The sequence below is a fragment of the Anas platyrhynchos genome, chromosome 6 (assembly GCF_047663525.1).
Source record: "Anas platyrhynchos isolate ZD024472 breed Pekin duck chromosome 6, IASCAAS_PekinDuck_T2T, whole genome shotgun sequence".
NCBI lineage: Eukaryota > Metazoa > Chordata > Aves > Anseriformes > Anatidae > Anas > Anas platyrhynchos.
This window is the reverse complement of record NC_092592.1, coordinates 40,366,806-40,387,492: the sequence shown is the minus strand read 5'-3', so window position 1 is coordinate 40,387,492 and position 20,687 is coordinate 40,366,806. Positions and strand designations below refer to the sequence as shown.

The window sequence follows — 20,687 nt, the reverse complement described above, 5'->3', positions numbered from 1 at the left end:
ATTTGTTTTCCTCAACTGATAAATGTCATCAATTTAAGGAATGTTACTATAATATAACTGCATGAATATATTTAGCATATAGAAAGCGTGTTCTCCCTTTGTCATTATAATCCAAACACAACTTGATTTATAATATTATTCTCTCCTACACCCCACCCGATTTTTCAATGGAAAATCCACAGGTGCTGAGAAGAGAGGATACGGCATCCACCAGCATCTTTCTTTATCTTTTCCTGTTTAAAATTACCACTTGGCTCTCTGAAATGGCTGAGGCAGGCTGGCATCAAGGCACCCCAAGGCTCCTGTCTGCTCGACCTCCAAATTCAGGGCAAGACTTAAATGTTAGTTTTTGAGGGTTGCTCTGGAGAGGGACAGGGCACACGTCCACTGTGCCCACAGAGCCACCAGAGCATCATCCCTGGATGTCACCCAACCTTCCCCACCAGCATCCTTACACGGGGGGACAGCACCCCACCCTGCCTGGTCACTCACTGCAAAGCATCAAGGAGCAGCTCAAGCCGCTGGTGGAGAGGATTTATGTTAATTACCTTGCTTTGCAGAGCACAGCTACAAGTGCTGAGCTCCTTAGTCACCGTGCCTCAGCTGAGGGCTGGCAGGGAATAGCTGAGAGGCGAGAGCTTTCATTCCTACATCTGTTCCACCGCTGAGCTCCTGGCTGTGCCGTGTCTGTAGTCGCCAGCGTTCACATTTCAACTTCTCTGCGAGCAAGACCGAGTGATGGCATTATTCATCCGAGTGCGTTTCCCAGGCTGGCACTTGCTGGAGTGCAAGGTAGCTATTTAAAAAGCCTTTCACTGTCTTTCTGGGCACAGGGAAATTTTGGCCGCGACAATGATGAACATGTGCATGCTGAGTTTGACATAACAAAGTGAAAACCAGATTGGGAACTCACTGAAAAACACACCTATAATTTATCTCTGCTGCTCAGGGAGTTATCCACGACAAGGAAATTTCTGTCCTCTAAAGCTGCTTCTCACAAGGTGTCGTGCCTTTGCCAGATCTCTCCATCAGCTATTGCAATGTTTCCAAATTCTCAATTGCAATTTTTCCATATTTCTTTTTATCTTTTCTTAGTTGATGTCTCAGAAATACACACACCTTGATTTTTTTTTTTTTCCCAATCTTTCATATTCTTTTGCAAGGGAGACATTTGTTTAATGAGACTTTGATGGATCTCGGCTGCCAGCTGGAAGTGGTACAGTGGTTTTGTGGGTGTTCAACAGTTGCTTTTGTTCTCAAGCCATGGCTTTGCAATCCACAGTTTAGATACACTCAGTGCTAAAGCCTTGTGTAAACCACAGTGGTTTGTGCCTCTATTCTTCCAAATACCCCTAGTACTGTTGAAGTCCTCGCAGATGCTGAAAACTTGCCGGGGTAGGATCCTACACGTGCTGCTGGCACTGGCCCACTGTGGGCAGGAGGCTGGGCCCAGCAAGCTCGGGAGCTCTGCTTCCAACCACATCATCTGGTAAGGACATTTTACCTTAACAAATGTCAATTTTTTTTTTGCTCAAGTAGTAATTTATTTTTTTTTAAAGACACCATACTTACAGTTATTTGCTGTGTGAGTGAAACAAAAAATAGTTTTTGCTAAAGTGCACATCTTTGCAATTTTTGCATGTCCCAAACCTATGTCCCTATAGGAGGAATACCCACCAGGTACAACTTCTGCTCAGCGTGGGCATGCTCAGGCCAGAGCTCACCTGCCTGCTGCGGGGCCCTGCTCACCCCGCTGACCTGCTCCTTTCTTATTTTTTATTTTTTTTTCCAGAAATGGGCCCCAGGTGTCAGCGTGTAGCCCTACCATGCCATGCACACTCCTGATGGTGGGTGCCACCTGTGGGGTGCACAGGCACCGTGCTGTGCCCAGCCCAGCACCGTGGGCACTACACCCCGGCTATCTCAGGTGGTGTGGTGGATTTACAGCCAGTGTGGTGGGTGGAAAGTCCTGAAAAATACTGGCTCGAAACTCCTACTCTTCCATCTATATTAAAATGAATCATGAGCATAATGTTTTTCTTCTGTACTCCTTCTAATTAGAAATTACAACCAAACTGTCCGCACACTTAGACCTTTCAATTTTTGTTCCAGTCTCTCCTATTCATGGATTTATGTACTCTCAGTTATTAAAGAATCCTTCCCCTTCTGATATAAATATTCACTAGATGCAGGGTTGTTTTCTTTTTTTTTTTCTTCCTTTTTTTTTTTTTTGTCTGCAGAATAAATATTGCTCTGAAGCTCACCAGGAAATTAAAGCAGAGCCTGAAGCTGACTGTCCTTGGATGATGTACTGCGAATGAACTGTGTCCTGTGGGGATTATTCCAGTCCCTGAACATCATACTTCTTGTATCTAAACATCAAAATATGTTTTCTTCCAACTTCCAAACAACAGTACACATATAAATTTTCTAATGGATTTTCTGTTTAGCTGTCACTTTGGCTGATCCAGTAGACAGAAATATAGCAGCAACATCCACTTATTTCAAAAGTACCTTAACATCCCCAAAGTTGCTTTGAATTTGGTTTGATAGTCTGAGACTTTAAGTAATACAGGAAATGATATAAGAAGTGTTTTCTTTTAAACACCTTCGCATTTCCCATTATGAGAATTACCGGCGCTGGGTGAGGAGGGCTGTTAAAGCCTCTCTTCCAAGCAGGGCGGAGGGCTCTGCCAAGCATCCAGCGAGGGCTCAGCCTGCAGGTGGGGATGTCTGTTTGCTGCTCCCCTTGCCCTCCCTCCAGGCCTGGCTCAGTGATCAGTTGCCCACAGTCGCTGTTTTCCTTCTCTGGGTTGCATTCTGTGTAGGAAGCTGACAAAAACAACGTCAGAAGAGGGCCGCTGTGTGTATTATGCACCACACCGGCACACACCCGGCATGGACACCCCACAGCACCACAGGCCTGCATGGATACCCCACAGCAGCACAGGCCTGCAGCTCGGAGCTCACACTGACACCAGCGTTACCCTAATGACCACAACGGCAGCGTTACACCCAGCCTGTACCCAACCCTCTGCTGTGGCCTCCTGCTCCAAGCCTCCAATCCTCAGCAGGCCCTGTCCTGGCCCGCTCCCCCCTCAGCACCAGCACCACGCAGGCCTCAGGAGCACCTTTGGTATTTCAGGCGCTGCCGCCAACAGGAGCTGAGACCTGCACAGCTCCACAGGCAGCCCTGCCAGCAGAAACACAGCTTGCTGCCACTGCTTCTTGGGGAAAAAGCTCCAAAAGTGTCAGCGTGCTCTTGAAGGCCTTGCCCTCACTTTTAGGCAGGGCAGCGGCGCAGGATTGAATGCCAGAGTGGTCTAGAAGGATAAAAGGGGATGTCTGCTCTCCATCCATCAGCAGCTAAACCGTATTCATCAGTGTCACGAAAGCTGTTCCTGGCTTACATCCTGGCCTGAGTCCAGCCTGTGCTGGGACTGGTATATTGGTTTTGGATAGATTAGCTCTCAGTCAGTCTTTAGCTGTCTTGCTGAGGAATTATTGCTCTATAATACAGTCTGTAATTACATGCTCACATGATATCTTTTCCATTCAATGCACAGGGTGGAAATGTATGGAGAAGCATTAAGGCTACAGGGACAAAAATGGATTTGACCTTCAAGTGCTTGCCTCTACAATTTTAAAAAAACATCCCTTTAGCCGAGCTTGTCAAAAACTGTGTTAATTACATGGTGGTCGGATTCGCCAGGCTACAAGTAGCAGTCAAGCAGGCAACAATTCCGCTCTGAGAGCTGCATAGCTAAAGATCCTCAGAAAGTAGGCATGGAAGTGAAACTGAGCCTTGGGCACACCCAGGCAGGGAAGCTGAGCCGCAGCAATGCTAGCAGCAGCCGGGCATGAGGGGATGCCTTGTCCCCACTAAAACACGTCCTTCCCACCACCACCACCAGCCTTTTGGGTCCTGCAGTGGGCCAAGGACATGGCTCTCTCCACACACACCCTCACCCAGAGATGCTTTAAGATGCCAGTTTTGCTATGACACCATCTGGTGTTTCCACTGCAGCCCCTAAGCCCGTTTCTGACCCAGTTCTTCCCTTCCTGAGCCCTTACTCAACAGCAAAAGCACCGCTTTCACCTCATTCAGCACGTAGCAGCAGCCTTGGACGGGCACTCGGCAGTGCTCCGGGGTCACCAGCAAGTACTCGAGTATCAGCGTTACCATAGCTCATTACACTGAAATCCCATTTTAGATGCCATTAGCTTTATTTTTATCATTCAGCGGTTGTTATAGCCAGTTTCAGATTTTAATGTTCCAGTGGGAAAACAGCCTGTGACAACAAAAGCAATAGAGCAAATATTCGATAGGGCTTCGTAACGCTGGGCTGCAGCACGTCTGACTTTCTCATGTTGCATCCATGTACAATAATTCACTGCTGAGATTATTGAAAAAGCTTTAAATGTGCCATAAATAACAACAGGCTGAGGTTTATGAAATTTGTTTTCCTGAGGGAGGAAGCAATTAAACTATCCACTGGAAAGTGTTAATATGTTCCATAATTATTAGCAGGCAGCTGGCGATGCCATTTTTACCAGCGTCTCAGCAGGTATAATGCAATAACAGCACACTCCATTGCTAAACTCACTTGCAGTAAAGTTTGCCCGAGTAATTTTGTTTCAGATTTGAGCAGATTTTTTTCTCACAGTATCAGTAGATGTTGCCCATAATGCAGAGACATCTCCTGAAGTATACAAAGTCTCTTTTAACTCAACATGGAGGGGAAGATGGGCCCTGATCACTGCACTGCCCAAGCCCTACCTATACCGATAAAAATGGGCATCTGCACCCAGCACAACTGAAAGCTGCTGTAGGATAGAGCAATAAAGAAAGCAGAATTTGCACAAAAAGAGGATTTGTTGGTATAGCCCTCTTAACAGACAAGAAGGGACCAAGCTCATGAGTTTGGTTCCCTCTGGTCTTTTCCACTCTTCCCAATTCAGACGTCTTTCTGTATTTTGCAGTGCCTTGTCATAAATATGTCTTGAGTTTAAATAACAATATTTTTGATGCTCCTCACTCAAAATTCATTTTATCCTTTCTCAGACCAGCTTATTTTTGTTTGTTTGTTAGTTTGTTTGGTTTTTGTTTTGTTTTGTTGTTGTTGTTTTGTTTTGTTTTTGTTTGTTTAAGCAAAAGCTAAATGATTTAATTCTGTTTAGCCAGTCATTATCTCCTGCTCTGAATTACCATAACAGCAATCTTCATCTACAGGGTCTGCCTCTGCCTTTTATTTGTTCTCTATGATGAAGCCATGCTTCTCTGCTCAGGCATTGTCAGAGTTATGAAGTGGACGTTTAGCTGTGCACGGCAAGCTCAGAGAAAATATAAAAATGTGCAGCAGGTCCAGGGCTATCAGTAGGACGGGAAGAATATACAGGAGTATTCCAATGGCCAAGCCAGAGCCTGTTTCTGAAAAGAATAGACGTAAACTAGCTTTTGCATCTGTCTGGTGGGCATTTTCTGATAAAGGTATTCAAAACAGATTCTGTTTCTGCAGGAGAGACTTCTCTGAGCACTAGTCCATCCCTCAGCAAATAACTCTGCTATCTTTGAGCCAATGAGTGCTGAAACGCAACAAAAATAGCTTCAGCTCTAATCCTTCAGGGCCTGAATGTTTGGAGCGTAAATGGGTATGGTATAGAGAGGGTGATTATATTCTTATTCACTTTCTTTTTTTGACTTGCCATATGCGGCCAGGAGGGTTATCCATATGCAGATGGATTTGTCAAACAGCACAGCTAACAGTAATAGAGAAACCTTCTAAAAATCTACCTTACAGACCTCCCTCGTTCTATAGCTTTGAACTCCTAAGCTTCAGGAGGTGAATATACCAGGATCACAGTAATATGTCTGGCATTTTTCCCCACCTAGGCCTTTGAAATTTCACAGTGATACTGAATATCTTGGGTTGGATGGTTGGTGTTATTTTGTTTTTCTATTTTCCCTTTGGACTATATTGTCTTTATCTTAAAAAACAAATGCATTAAAAAAATAAAAGTGTCCTTAAGGAGTAAATATAGCATTTGCTACCACCCAATAAGTGCATTAGAATGTACCTATGACTATATTTATGTACATATCAAAGAAAATGAAAGAAAAAGCCTCTAACAAGCATAATTCAGAGTCTTGGATGGATATAGAGCAGCGACAGCAGTGAGCTCTGGTACTCATGGGCTGTGGGTACGGAGGGATCCCTCGCTCACTCTCGAGCAGCCTGCAAAGCATGGCGAGCTGGGTGGTGAGCCCGGTGGCAGCAAGGGAAGACACCTCTTTGAAGGAGGTACAAGCATAATAAAGAGAAAGGGATGTAGGGGTTAAATGTAACAGGAACAAAAGTAACCATAGGAATTATGCAAACCCATTAGTGGATGGGGCGTACAACAAATGTTGAGAATGACAGACAGAGATTAAGGCAATTCAGATAACTATTTCATTCTGAACTGTTAACACACAAACAAACAACAGAATGATACGCTTGTGCCTTAAGAGGAAGCTGAAGAGTTTTCTAGTTTGTTCATCACCAAAGAAAACAGTAATATCCACCTGCCAGGGGAAACGGCGAGCTGGGAGGTGATGTGTGAAAGGCCTCCGTCCCTCAGAGGCTCTTTTCTAATAAACTGCAAAGTCAAATGCGCGACCACAGCCCTCGCTCTCCTCACCTCAGTGCCACTAGCTTTTCTGAGGGAGGAAATGACTTTCACCCGAGATGTGTTTGTTCCCAGCAAGTGCCTCCTGGTTCCCACTCGCAGAATCACAGAATGGTTTGGGTTGGAAAGGACCATAAAGACAGCTCCCTGCCATGGTCAGGGACACCAGCCACTAGTGTCACGGTGCCATCTCCCGCGGTGCCCTGGCTGGGCACTGCCTGCACATCGTCCCTGTGCATGGAACATGCAGCAAGTGTTCAAAACCACCATCAAAGCAAAGAACCAGAGAAAATCCAGGACAAATACTAACTGGGTGTAAGCAATAGCCTCCACACATGTATCAAAGCAGGAGCCTTTGTGGTGAGAGCATGGCACACAATGCTGAGCACGGGGGCTGCCACCCACCTGAACTGGTCCTGGGAGGAGATCGTTTTTATGCTATAACAAGTCCTCCTGGAGAGTTTTGCATTTTTAACACTTAGAAAGGCATAGGATCAATTATTTCACATCTGTATTTCACAGGACCATGCATCTCTAAATATCTATACTGGTGCATACATGCAATGCTCGCAATACAACCATGGTGTTTTTACCATTTAAGCTTTTAATTTCTTTACTTAGATTACATTATTTTTTTTTCTTTCTCCCTTCAAAACCAAAATAAAATATTGAGTTTTAGTCTGACCCTGGAAAATGACAAGTTTTTTGTTGTTTACTAACTTCTCTCTCCTCTGTACTAATCAACAAAGTGGTGATATCACACTTTCTCTTACTGTGCATAAATATGGTCACATTCACAATGTGTAAAGGACCATTCTGTATTTAATTTTCATCAGCAGTTCTCGTAATAAATGTAACAACACGTGTTTGCGTTTCTAGCATATGTTGTTTGTCTTTCCAGCGTAGCAGCTTCTGAGATGCTGATACCCTCCAACGTGACAAATCTGACTGTGGCACAGGAAGCATGAAATCTTCAAAGAGCACGGCAGCATTGCTATGAGTGTCATGTGCATCTATGTACATCTCACAGCGGGAGAGCTTCCTAGGGAAACCAGTCACTTAGGGAGTAATTAATGTAAATCACTGTTCCACATGTTCCCATATACACTTGTTCTGCTCCAAGAAGCCTGCCATACAAAGAAGGAAAATGCATAAAGTGACAGCCATGATCTGTTAAAAAAAAATAATAAATAAAATTAAAAAAAAAAAAAAAGAATAAATCCAGTAAAATCCAAACCAATATATCTGTTAAAAAAGAAATAAATACCCAACCTGAGCGGGACCTGTAAGACTTTGGGGGCAGGCAGGAAGTTATGGCACGTGTCAAGGAAGGCTGCATGACAAAGTATGACATATATCAGAAATGGCCATGTAGCATCTTTAAAATGCAGAACAGTGCTGGTACTTTTGGAGAAGGGGTCCCACACGTACACATTTGCAAGTTTGGGCCCAGCCCCTGCATACCTAACATCAATATTTCAAAAAAAAAACTGATCTCTATGTCCATGTTATCACCTCCAGAAGTCAAGGACTCTCAGAGCCTCTGTGGTCACCACAGGACCATAGAGCCACGAGCAATGGCATGGATCAAAAGCCACTCCTGGCTTTAGGAGTAACCTGCAGGTCTGAAGAATCAGGAGCCTTACCCCATGTCTTAATAGCACCATCACCAAGCAGGAAGCAGTCCTGGATGAATTATTAACACATCTGATTATCAAGCTCAGAGAAGAGTTTGTAAAAATGGTGCTCAGCATGTTTTCTGTGATGGTTTTTGTGTACATTTGTTATTTAAATGCATTTTCCGCTTTCCTGCATACTAAATTTGCTACTGTTAGCTAATCTGCTTCATGTCAGATGAAAGTTAAGATAATATGAATACTTAAAGGTTCCATTTGATACAAATTTTTTGATAAGACACAGTGAAATGGAAGAAATTTCTGAAATAATTCACTTGACATTTCTCTACAGTTCATTTCCTTCATTTTCATTTTGCTGGCATCTCATTTTCTCTGCAAATTCTTCCATCCAGGTTGTAAATTCTGCAAAATGTGATAGCAGTCAAAGATGACCCTTTCAAAGCCATGCAGGTGACACAGAAATTCAGGACTTGATTTCAAAATTGACTTACAACGTCTCATTGAAAGTCAGTGCAGGTTTCTAAGTTGTTTGATCCCTTTTGAAGATTTTGCCCTGCCTCCCTTCTTTCTCATAGGCATTTTTAACAAACACTCTGGTGTTTTGTATCCTTCTTGTACATGCTCACGGTGTACAAGTAGCTTGTACACATCTGAGCCATTCAGTGCCTCAGCACTTTTTTTTAGATTTTTTATTTTTATTTTTCTGCGAGGATGGTCAAGCAGTGGGGCAGGCTGCTCAGGGAGGCTGTGGGGCTCCACCCCTGGAGAAGATCAAATTCCCTGGGCACGTGCCTGAGCCACCGGCCGTGGGGACCCACTGGGACAGAGCCCCCACATTGCTGCCAGCCCTGGCCTTCCTGGGACCTTGTGGTTGTACACTTCTGCAGCTAACTGACAAATAAATCATGTTAAACCCACTCCTTCAAGACAAAAAGATAAAAATATAGCCACCTCACTTGGTATGAAAAATTCATGTACATCCAGGAATTTGCTTCAGAAAGTAGCTTCCATTATTAGATATTCAGAGGTATTATCTCTACCAGATTTTGCAGCCCTTCCCTCCCCCAGCTGAATGAGGCATACAAACTGGCCCTGTAAAAGCTTCTTGTAAAACCACATTATAATTTTTTCTCATCATAAAATTACTACGAACTGAGATAAATAAACAGTATCTGGATATCCGTAGCACATGGGCAATTTCTGATTGTTCCAGGAAGATGGTAAGCAAATTGATGCTGCCCTTGACTTTGTGCTCTATTTTAATTTTATACGTAGCGTTTTCCTCTTTCATTTAATGGAAACTTGATTTCTACAGAAAAAAAAATAAATAAAAAAAATGTGTGATTCAATGCACTCTAGCCACTTATAATTTCCAGACAGTGGGTTGGGGTGGAGGTGGGGGATTTCTCAACATATAATACATTTCTTTAGAAAGCAATGAATAGCGCATGTCAGCCCAGACCCATCTGCGAAGTGATGCCCTCTCACTCAGCCCACATTCAGAAGTGGAATTGTATGCTTTTCCTTGGCATTTTATAATTATTGGTTGAAACATTGCCCTACGGGAGCAGCGACTTGGTGGTCCCCTGCCTGCATTGTGCTACCTCCCACTACTGGAGAAGAGACTTTGGGAACTGGGTATTGAATCAGCAACATCTGAGGGCTTCCTCACTGGGGATTGCTGTTTTGCCTCAGTAATTGATATTTCCCACACAATGCAGATGTCTTTTTGTTGGAAAGGTTCCTTGCAAGCCTGTTAAGATACTTTTTAGTTTTCTAAAAGTGCAAGCAGGGAAAACATAGGCTAAAGTATTTGGCTTGATCCAATTCAATCATTTATACCTTAGGTGGCTCTTAGAAGGGAAAATGCAACCATGACAGCTTTGTCAGATCACTTCTTTGGTAAAATTGGTTTCCATGCCAATAAAGATGGAAGTTAAGTAATAATAATAACAAAACTATGGTAATAAACTAACACATGCTGGTGTGAGGCTGACAACTAAAATTTACAGTTCTGTAGTCAATACAAATATGAGTTTATTGATAGTATAAGGTACCTAGCAGTTGAGAAAAGTTTGAGAAAGTCAGCAAGACAAGTATATGTATCAAAGGCAGGTGGTTCAGTAGTTCTTTGGAAATGTCTTTATGATTGTTTCAACACCATCCTTTTATCATGTTTGTTAAGATGGATTTTTCTTAAATAAAGCTGTGATTTTCTGAATAATCTGCGAAAGTGAAATTTAGGGAAAAGAATGAATGTTGTGTCATGCCTAAGCTCAACCTAATACAAAAACACCATTATTATTTTGAATTAAAAAGTCAATAAAAAGTTGTTTGTTTGTTTTTTGTCAAGCCTGCTGGTGGTATACCAGTGCGAATTATATGTCCTTTGTTTTCATTCTTTTAACTCATCTGATCCCATACTAAACTTCAGCAGCACGTGCTAATTTTCTGCCCAGTGAATCTGGGACTTGTGCAGTGGGTGAGAGAAAAGAGCCCGTGGAAAACTTGTGCTGCTTACCAAGCAGTAGCGCCTCTTGGGTTACAGGAGCCAAGATGGCAAGATTAAGAAGCCATCCTTTTGTTTGCTATGGCATCTTTCCAATACACAACAAGATCTCTTGCCCGCATACATAATTATTTCTCCTTCTGGACCACTGTGGCAGATGGATGTATTAAACATCAACAAAAAGCTCAATTCATATTGCCAGAATTGTGATGCTTATTAGAGAATATTAAAATTCAGGATGGTAATAATGGCTATTGTTACTCCTTTTCTGTGCATTGCTAACTTGTGACTTGGGGTCTGTTTTACAGAAGGACGTGGCTCTCACAGTGCAGGTAGCACTGACAGAGCAGCACCTGCACGAGGATCACCAGAGGCTGTTGAAGCTTTTGGGGTTGCAGGTTGTACCACACTAGACATCTCCCCACAAAATTGCTCTGTTCAGGGAGCTAGTCCCTGAATTAGCCCCAGGATTATTGCTAGAACTGCAAATAGCACAAAGCCAGAGCTACTGGGTAAGACCAATCTTCACAGGGTGCTGATGAAGGAGTTCAGGGGGCATGGGGAGAGCTGGGCACAGCCCCCAGTCACATCCCTGCTGCTGCACACTCCCAGGACGCACTGTACCTGTGCCACCCAGGGGTTTTCTCTGCCCATGAGAAATCCTAAATATCCACTTGAGCTGATTTGTAGGCAGGTTGGCACTGCCTATAGTGGTGAGAGCCTTCATCCCCTTCTTTGGCACTTGCACATCCCAATCCAGCTCTCATGCTCAGCCGGCCTCCCACATCTCACCTCCACAGCCCCTCAGAGCTTGCCCTATGATTTCCTTTGGTTTAAACTAAACTAAATGGAGCAGAACTATCTTAAACTCTCTTTAATAAAGCCTAACAAGAACAAACTCTCTTTAATAAAGCTTAACAAGAGCAGCAATATCTGCAGCCCGCTCTGTACAGTCTGGTAATTCTCCTCCAGAATGCAAACCAAAATGGGTCTCAGATTTTTCTTCTCCTATTTCTGACATAACTTCTCCGTTTTCACACAATCCTTTTGTATAAAAATCCATCTTTGAATACTTAAAGGATAAAAAATTTGGGGTACCTCACCAAGACAGCAGAGTAAGTGCAGACAAAATACTCGATGAAAGCCCAGCAGCAGTACTTGGTAACACTCTGAGGCACTTAGAGCAACGCCAGCAGGGTCGTTTGGCATTTAACTTCCATGAAGCAAAGCCCACAGCATACAGGAACACAAAGAATGTAAATGTCCACATATGGCTGGCCAGGAGAGGGGCGTGTAAATCTGTAACTCATCAGAAATAAATTGTAAAGTTAGGGGGAAATATGCTTTTGGACAAAGTCAGGCAACAAATGGCTATTTCAAAACAACTAATATTCTATCTTTGTTATCTTTTTCTTGTACCTAGTTTATCCCCTGCCAAATCAGCCAGTTTTTCAGTGTATTGCACCAGCAGCCCCAGCCTCTCAGGTGTGGGGCTGCTCCTGCAAGCACTGCCCTGGCAGTCCTGTGTGTTTTACAAACATTTAACAACTTCAGTGCAAAGAACTCTCTTTGGTAACCAAAATACAATACATTTGCTACCTGAATACGTGAATCAAAAACATAAAAAAATAAGACACACACAATGTAAAAATAATAACGTTACCAAGAAACAGCTATGTACACCTCTAGATGTTCATATAGAACTCTGAAACAGGGTGGAAAATTCCTAAAATACGTAAATAAATAAATAAATGGTACATTTTACAGACTACAGCCAAAACCAAAGCAGCTAGTTCATATACACCTATTAAACATGAGCGTCTCAGGACAATCAGCGTCTAAATTTCTGCAGTAAATAATGTGAGCAGCTTTACTTTTTATGATTCCCCATTACTAATTGCAAACATCCTATTAGCTTCAATTACAGCTACTGAACGTTCAGTGGTCATGCAATATTTATCAGTCTAGCTGCGATGACCCCTAGATGTTTTTCCTGAGATGTTGTTAATTTTGTGTAGTACTGGAACCAGATGATGTGCCTATGCATCACAGGGAATATGTGTAAAAGCATTAAAACTCTCAGGAGTGAGTAACCAAACAATAAACTCGTCTAGAAAATCCTTCAAAAGCTCTGTGCTAAGGCCAGTAAGGGTGCTGTCCTCCTGATGATGCCTCCTTTGATCCTCCTCAACCCCTTGCAATGACAAGGGGATGTCTCAGACACAGAGAGGGCAATACTCAGCTCAAATTGCCCTTCATTTCAGTGTCTGCAGACATTAATTAACTCTGACCCCGCTCCAATTCTGCTGCACCTCTCCGGGCTGTTAGTGCCCAGATGGTGTCACAGCACTCCCACCTCGAGAAGCGCTACCTGTGGGTGTTGGGATGTGGAATAAAACACAGACGATGGCAATGATGATAACTGCTATGGTGATGAGGGCAGTAAGCAGCACAATTAATGGGATCTCCTGTGTGGTTTCTCACCAGATCGCCTCGTTAAGCAGCGCTTGTGCTTGAAGCCAGAGCTGCTACTCCAATGCAGTGATTGGCACGAGGTACCCAGAAGAAGGGCTGGGAGCAGCTCTCCATCAGCATCCCGCAGCCCAACAAGAAATTTGGGGATACACTATAGGTTATCCTACTCATTTCTTCCCCTGTGTGTCCACTACAGCCCCTCCTCGTGCTTTGCAGAGCCAGGCAGGGGAGCACCCTCCCGAAGCAGCAGGGTGAACGTGCAGGTGGAGCCCACAGCCCCACCTCACATAACTTCTCCTCCAGCTGGAGACAGCAAATTCCCCAGCTGCCTCCCTGCTTTGTAAGACCCCTGGCTCATTTTCTCATGAAAGGCTCAAGGGAATTACAGTCTCCTGTAAGAGCATTCCAAAGAAGAAGAAGAAATAGCTGTCAGAGACTTTAAAGAATTATTCCAGAAATGGTAATAAGCACTATAAATGATTCCTGTATTTTTCTGCACTTAAGAGCATTTATCACAGCTATAAGTTTTAAAAGCCTTTAAATTTTTTTTTATTTTTTTTTTATAGCTGGCAGTAGATTTTTACTGGTTTGTACTATATTAAAAAGAAAAAAAAAAAGTATGATCTACACAATGATTATTTTGTACAAAAGTTGAAGTTTTTCATTTTAATTTATCTACTACAATTTATCCTTTTTGTTCTTTTTTTTTTTCTTCCTAACCTATTAAAGAACTTAATACTTATGAAATTACCACTGTCTTACCTTTAAACTAGTTATATTAATTCATTGCGTTCCTTTATGGAGCAAGACGGTTGTACTGATCATATTTTTGAGTCTAAAGATAAATAAATTTATGAGAAAAAAAAAGAACAACAACCAAAACAACAACAATAAAACTTGTAGAAAGCACATGTTCAAGCTGCTGGTTTTGAAGTTGGAGACAGAAAAAGAAAAGAGAAGAATGCTGCAAGAATCACAGGAAAAACTCCACGAAAGAGCTTTTGAGCTAAGCGTTGACCCATAGGAGGCTACAGAAGTAGGAGATAAGACACTATTTCTTTTTTGATTTTTTTTAAAAAAAAAAAAAAAAAAAGACACTTACATTCTCTGTAACAAATATATGTTTCTACCAGAAACACACGATGGCCAGTTTCTAGCAGTGACTGCCAGGAGCTCTGGCAGCAGGGATCTCTGACACCCAGTCACACCCAAAGGGCTCACGTGGGGTCTCCAGGGCTTACACAAATTCTTCTCATGAGGTTTTTGTCTTCTCCTCCTAATTGCACCTGTATGGAAATATGAGGGCCATAGAAGATGTTTTGAGTGCAAGTTCAAATGGTTTGCAGGAGCTATGGGAAAGATTCAACAGCCTCTGTTCAGAGTGAACTGCCTTGTTTTGAGGGCACTTCATGCCAGATATGTTGGCACAATTGAACACTTTCAGCCCCTTTGCTTGAAGCTTTACTGTGGCACAACAAAACAACTCAGGCATTGTTGGTCCAGAGATTGCAGGAACCGCAGAGGTGATTTGTGTAGGGCTGGTAAAGGCACCGTCCTGCTGGAGAGGAGGTCTGGGCTCCACTGCAGGCTCCTGCGTGTGGCCTGGAAAATGGCTCAGTTCTGGGTATTGGAGGTGGGTTTAAGCCAGGGATCAAAGTGCTCGTACTGTTGTGCATACACAGAGGCACATCTCTGCAAACCAGAATTTCAAAACCAGTGAGAGGTTGATGGAACAGGGACAGCACCTGATTTGTGACTGTGAGTATCGGTGTCCAAATACTCAATCCCTTTAGATACCCAGAATCATTACTGGCTTTAGTTCTCCATCCAGGGGAGAGTCAAGATCCATCTCATTGTCACTGAAGCCAGTGAGAAGCTTCTCGCCACCTTGGGTGAGAGCTCTTGCTCTTACTGCTGCTCCATTTTATGGCCTTTGGTCCTTTTGTTAGCACCATGGTGCATATTGCTTACCTTGGGACCAAAGTCAGCACAATCACTGACACAGATCCTGCGTGTCATGAGCCTGCAGCTGAAAACAGGTATTTCTTCAGGGACCAAGCAGGCAGAGGCTGAAGTGTTCCTTTCAAAGTTTTGGAGATTTCTTGTTCAGGTGAATACCAGGATCAGTGTTGGTTTGCTTATCCCAGTCACAATATGCATGTTACGCATTTTGCAAGCTGGTTAATAAAATAATTCCATCTTCTATCGATGACAGCTGATGAATATGCTTGAGAAGTGTACACTGATGGTGCTTTCTGGCTGCAGATTTAGTTTAGGTGACTAGGTAGGAAATTGAGGTTAAAGGAGGGGATTATAATAAAGGGAGAAACCTTACGGTAATTAAGATTACAGGATTTAAGTGCCTAATAAGGAAATTCTCACTAGCTGTTGCTTTCTAATCACTAAGTGGCGTGCAAGCAGTGCAGTCCACTTGCAGGCTTTGATCCATAGACATTTCTCAAATCCTTATTTCCAGATACCTAAGACAATTTTGTTCTGGTGTAATCTGGAACAATATATGGTACTGATCTTACACTCACAGATATCAGAGTTTTATTCTGTCTACAAAGCGTGAATCTTGCTCTATTACAACACTCAAATCAGGCGAGCAAACATACCTGTTTGATGTCATTGTTATTGCTTCCTGAATTTTGTTTGCCCAGGAAAGTAAGATATGTATGTTAAGAAACCTCCATAAAACTTGTCTCTGGTATAGAATATGACAACCAGGCGGACACGGTTCATAAACATTCGTGATGTATTAATCAAACCAAGACAATCTTCCCTCCAAACATGCAGGTAACCGTATAAACAACTTTGTCAGCACTGACATAAAAATATATGATTTAACTCATTAATGAGTGTGGATTGTCATGTTTAAGCTGATTGTTAAGCACACAAAAAAATAAGAAATGTGTTTTCACCGGATATGCCAATGGTATGCATGCATATAGCTAGCAGAAAAGGACAGATTAAAGACTGCATCCCAGATAAAACTGCAATCCTGTCAGATCAGTGCCATTTCTCTAAGTAAGAATAAGACTAACACCGCCAAATAGATATCAGGAAGAGAATCCATTAAGCATTATTGAAAGTCGGGGTATCCCCTCCAGCTAAGAAAAGTTATTAGTCTGACAAATGTCAAGTGCTAATCTAGAACTAATGGAATTTAATTTTATGAATTGTTTTCATAAATATTCTAAAACATCTTTAGAGAGACATATTAGATAGTTTTAGATCTGAATTCATAAACATATTTTAGTATAGAATATGAATAACTCACTGCTATAATTTTATCTACGCAGAGAAATGATATTTTATTTGTTCATGCCTCAAACCATAGCATCCCAAGCTCCCTGCTTGCCACAAGCCCAGTAAAACACCAGGGAGTGTAGGAGGCGAGCAAGGGGGAGCAGGCAAAGCGCTGCTCTGCAGAATTCATCTGCCTTAGATAATATGAATCAGGAGCCATTATTTTATCTCTGTAGTGAAATAGTACTTAGGACTGTCATTTCAGAGGATGCATTGCTTTCTTCTCTCTTGTTAGGGAAGCCAGAGAGAGCAGTGTTGGATTTCCCATGCTCTTCGTGCCAGCCGTCTGCTGTCAGCAAGAGACTTTTTTTTCTCTGTTCCCCCTTCCCCCAGAAGAACAACGTTAGGAGGTGGGTTTGCAGAGAGATGAAAAGTACTTCACAGGGCACAGGAAGGGAAAGAAAGAGACTGGAACTCGTTTGTTTGTGTGATTTGGTTTGTTCCTAGCATCACTTTGCGGGGACTGAGCCCTGGCTCTGAGCCCTGACAGAGGATCCAAAAACCTGTGCCCATCTATTCCTGGGTTTCTTAACGAGCAAATGACACTGTGTGTATTGTTCCATCATCTTTGCTGTGTGCAGCATGCATTCCTAACACACACGGCAGAAGTCGGGTTCTGTGTCTTCCACTCTGAGGCTGGAGGCAGCAGCAGACGCATCCAGCAGAGAAACCACAGCACCGGGCACTGGGGTCCAAATGCCAGCCCCTGCTGGCCTCCTGCTTCAAAGTGTGTGCTGCAAGAGGGCAGCATCCCCCGCAAAGCTCTTCTTCATATGAGTTACACATCCTACCTTTCCCTCAGACCGCAGGCTACCACTGAGAAGGTGATAAAGGCAGCATAAGTGATAAAGGAGCGAGCACTCTGTCTCCTTTCCTTATTCTCCAATTAGTTGTAACTTTGCTTTAGCTCAGGTTTTGCCCCTGAGCCCCCTGTCCCTGGGTGGGGGTGGCTGTGCAAGGGGTGTGGGGCTGATGGTGTCCCCTACCTGGTGTCATCCTTCCCTCATTTCAGCCTTTTGGTTATGCCTGTAGGTCTCCTTCAAAGCCCCTGGGTGCAGGAAGCATTTCTGAACATAGCATTTGGCAGGAATTAGCTCTTAGTGAGGGGAAAAAAGCCCATATCTTATAATAACATTTCCCAGGCAGTTAGATCCTTATGAAAGAGACTTTTAGGTGCTCTACAATGCAGCAAGGTATTTCAGCAGTAAATGAGATAATGCTGACCTGAATTTATTCCCCAATATAAGGGTGATTTGGAGAATCATCAAGGTAACAAGTTCCAGCTCTTCATCATCCTGCAAACTTCAGTGTGATGCTGTTTTGGCACGGTGACATTTGTGACCAGCATTGGTGCCTTGTCCTCAGACTCATTTCTTGTTCAGGTCTCCATTTGGCTTTCATGCCTGTCATCAGAAAAACAAGACATTTTACCTATGGCAGGTTAACCTGCATTTTCTTAAGGGAAGAAAATGTTATTTTATAACTCCATCAGCTGCTTTCTGCCTATTTCCCATTTAATTGTGCGGTCTTTTTACACGTGGACAGGGACAGAACAAATATCACTATTATTAGCAGAGACAGCTTCTGCCATTTTGCTCTACCTCATTAGATGGGAACAACCACACTTGTGACATCAAAAAGGATTAAGTGCTGAAAGTTCAAAAAATTACACTTTCTAAAAAGGAAAATAACCGTGACAATGACCTTCTTTAACAGCTAAATAAGCCTTTAACAACTAAAGAAGCCCTGGCTGCCCAGGGCTCGGAGCACAACCATGGGTACAAAAGGTGAGGGGCACACCCTCACCACAACAGAGGGGGAATACATTTTCCCATGCTGCTTGTTGTCTTTATTTCCACATCTTCCACTGCCAGATCACAAACAAGAGATGGGAAAAAATAATTAAAAAAAAAAAAAAAAAAAGGCCGATCAGAACAATTTTCACCCATAACTTCCCAAACCAAGAGATCTGCAGAGCAGCTATTCCAGGGAGCGGCTCCAGCTGCTCCGCTCCCCTCCTTTGTCAAATACAAGTGGACACTTGCACCAGAACAGATCTTCTATGAAAACTTTGATTTTGGGTTAATCAGCTTCTTCCTTCCTCCCCAAAACCCCAGCTAAACCACTCCAGGTCACACCCACTTTCCAGGCCAGTTTTTAAGAGTCAGCTACTCTGCTCGCAGCAGCTTTCTGCAGCTCCCGACGCATCAACTCAGCAGTGGAGCAGGAGCAGAGGGGCACTGCCTCACATCTCCTCCTGCATAAAAGCTCTTGACTCCCAAAGCGTTAACTTTACAGAGACTTGCATGGTTGAATACTCCTGCTGACAGAGATATTACTTCTGTCTATCACAGTGGAAACCTGTCCAACGAAATTTCTTATCTGTCACCCAGATGTAAGCTGAAACTTCTCCGGGATGCGCTGGTTATCTGTCTGAGTAAAAGGGTGAGTGCCACGTTGGGAAGTGATTTGTATAGATCGCTGGGCTTTAATGATAAGTGTAAAGTACTTCACCTCTTCAGGGGTGTCACTGAAGAAGTCGAGAGCTTAACATGATCTCCTTGGAAAGCAATTTGTGTTGCAATTACAAAATACCGGGGTGCGTGTCACGGAGAGCTTGTGGATTGCAGAGGTTTAATTCACAATTTACGGGCGGCAGGGCATGATGCCATAACTGACATCCTTGGGACGTGCAGCAGGTTCAGTGGCAACTTCCACACGTGGAAATAAATTAAAGAACTTTCTCTAGCAAAACATCTGCCTTTGCCTAAGTGCTTTACTCACTGCATGCCCAGCTGTGTAGATAATCAAAGTAGCAAGGAATGAGTAACAGCTACATCGGTTTGCTGCACAGTTAGTTAGCATGGCATCAATGAAAGCTCAAAGATCACCTCCACATTAATGACATTAACGAACCTGGTCATGAGAAGCATCGCCCCTCTGCCCCCTTTCTTTCTTTTTTTTTTTTTTTTAAATCAGGGAGTGGCAGAGGTACAACAGGAATGGTCTTAACATTTTAAAATCTTTTTTTATCTTAAGACAAAAGAAATATAACCACTGTAAATATATTTTAAACTCTATTTTAAAACATATTAGGAAACTTATTTAAGTATTATATAAGTAAATCAACTCCTTTTTCTTTATCTCTATCTGTTTTATATTGCCTGGCAAATCATCTGGACCATATTCTTTAACAATAGTTATAAAACCTAACAGAGGAGGAAAATAGGCTTATTGCAGTACAAGTTACAACAGCAGATGAATTTACTTTAGACATACAACAGAGATTTTTTTTCCTCATTCTTCCAGGAAAACTACTTTTTGGCTCATCATTCTGAGTCAGAAAAAGAGTGATAAAAAATAAATACAAATCAGGAAATCCAGGTTATTTCTCACTGAGGGAGAACCACATTTGAAGTCCAATAACTCTGCAGAGATCCTGCTCCGTCCCTGCAGGTACAGCCCAGGGGGCAGGGGCACGGCAGAGCCCAGAACTCAAACTGGGTGAAGGCGACCAGCCCTGCACTCCCTTGTGCCTGGGAGCTACCACTGCAAGAAAGCTGGCCTGACCAGAGAAGAAAATGATATTATTCACTATATCCAGAATTTTATTTTATCATTTTACTTTATGTTTATAGCTTGCATGACCATGAGCTTTAAGGAAAACAACTGCAAAAAACAGAGGGCAGCATCCCCTTGCTCCCAGCCACACCCTGCTACATCTCACAGCACTGCCCATCTGATTTTGCAATGCGGTAGCTCTAAGGACAGGCTATTTCCAAAAACTTAGAATTATTTGGAAAGAACTTAGTCTATCATGTCAATTATTAATATCAAAAAAATTAGTTACCTCAGGAGCATGGTGATTGGCCTGATCTTAAACCACAAGCGGGATCGATTTTCATTATGAAAGTATCTGACACTGAAGTTGGGAGGTGAGCAGTGAGTGTTACATTCTGTGAACTGGTCAACAGAAACTGCCCAAATAATGCCTTATGAAATAATTAAGGACATGCTATATAATCACCGCATTAAATTCCCAAACTGGCTCTGACATTACTTGAAGTTCAGCAGGAAAACTAATA

General features: G+C 42.8%; 1 long non-coding RNA gene across 1 annotated transcript in view; it reads right to left on the bottom strand.

The window, feature by feature from the left end:
* LOC113844036 (uncharacterized) overlaps positions 1–20,687 on the bottom strand; it is a 72,964-nt gene that overhangs the window by 3,812 nt on the left and 48,465 nt on the right. The window contains exons 8-11 of the long non-coding RNA XR_011810192.1: positions 17,827–18,005; positions 14,393–14,576; positions 11,914–12,114; positions 549–7,796 (exon numbers count right to left, since the gene is read on the bottom strand). This is a non-coding gene — a long non-coding RNA (uncharacterized lncRNA). The remainder of the gene's footprint in view (positions 1–548; positions 7,797–11,913; positions 12,115–14,392; positions 14,577–17,826; positions 18,006–20,687) is intronic.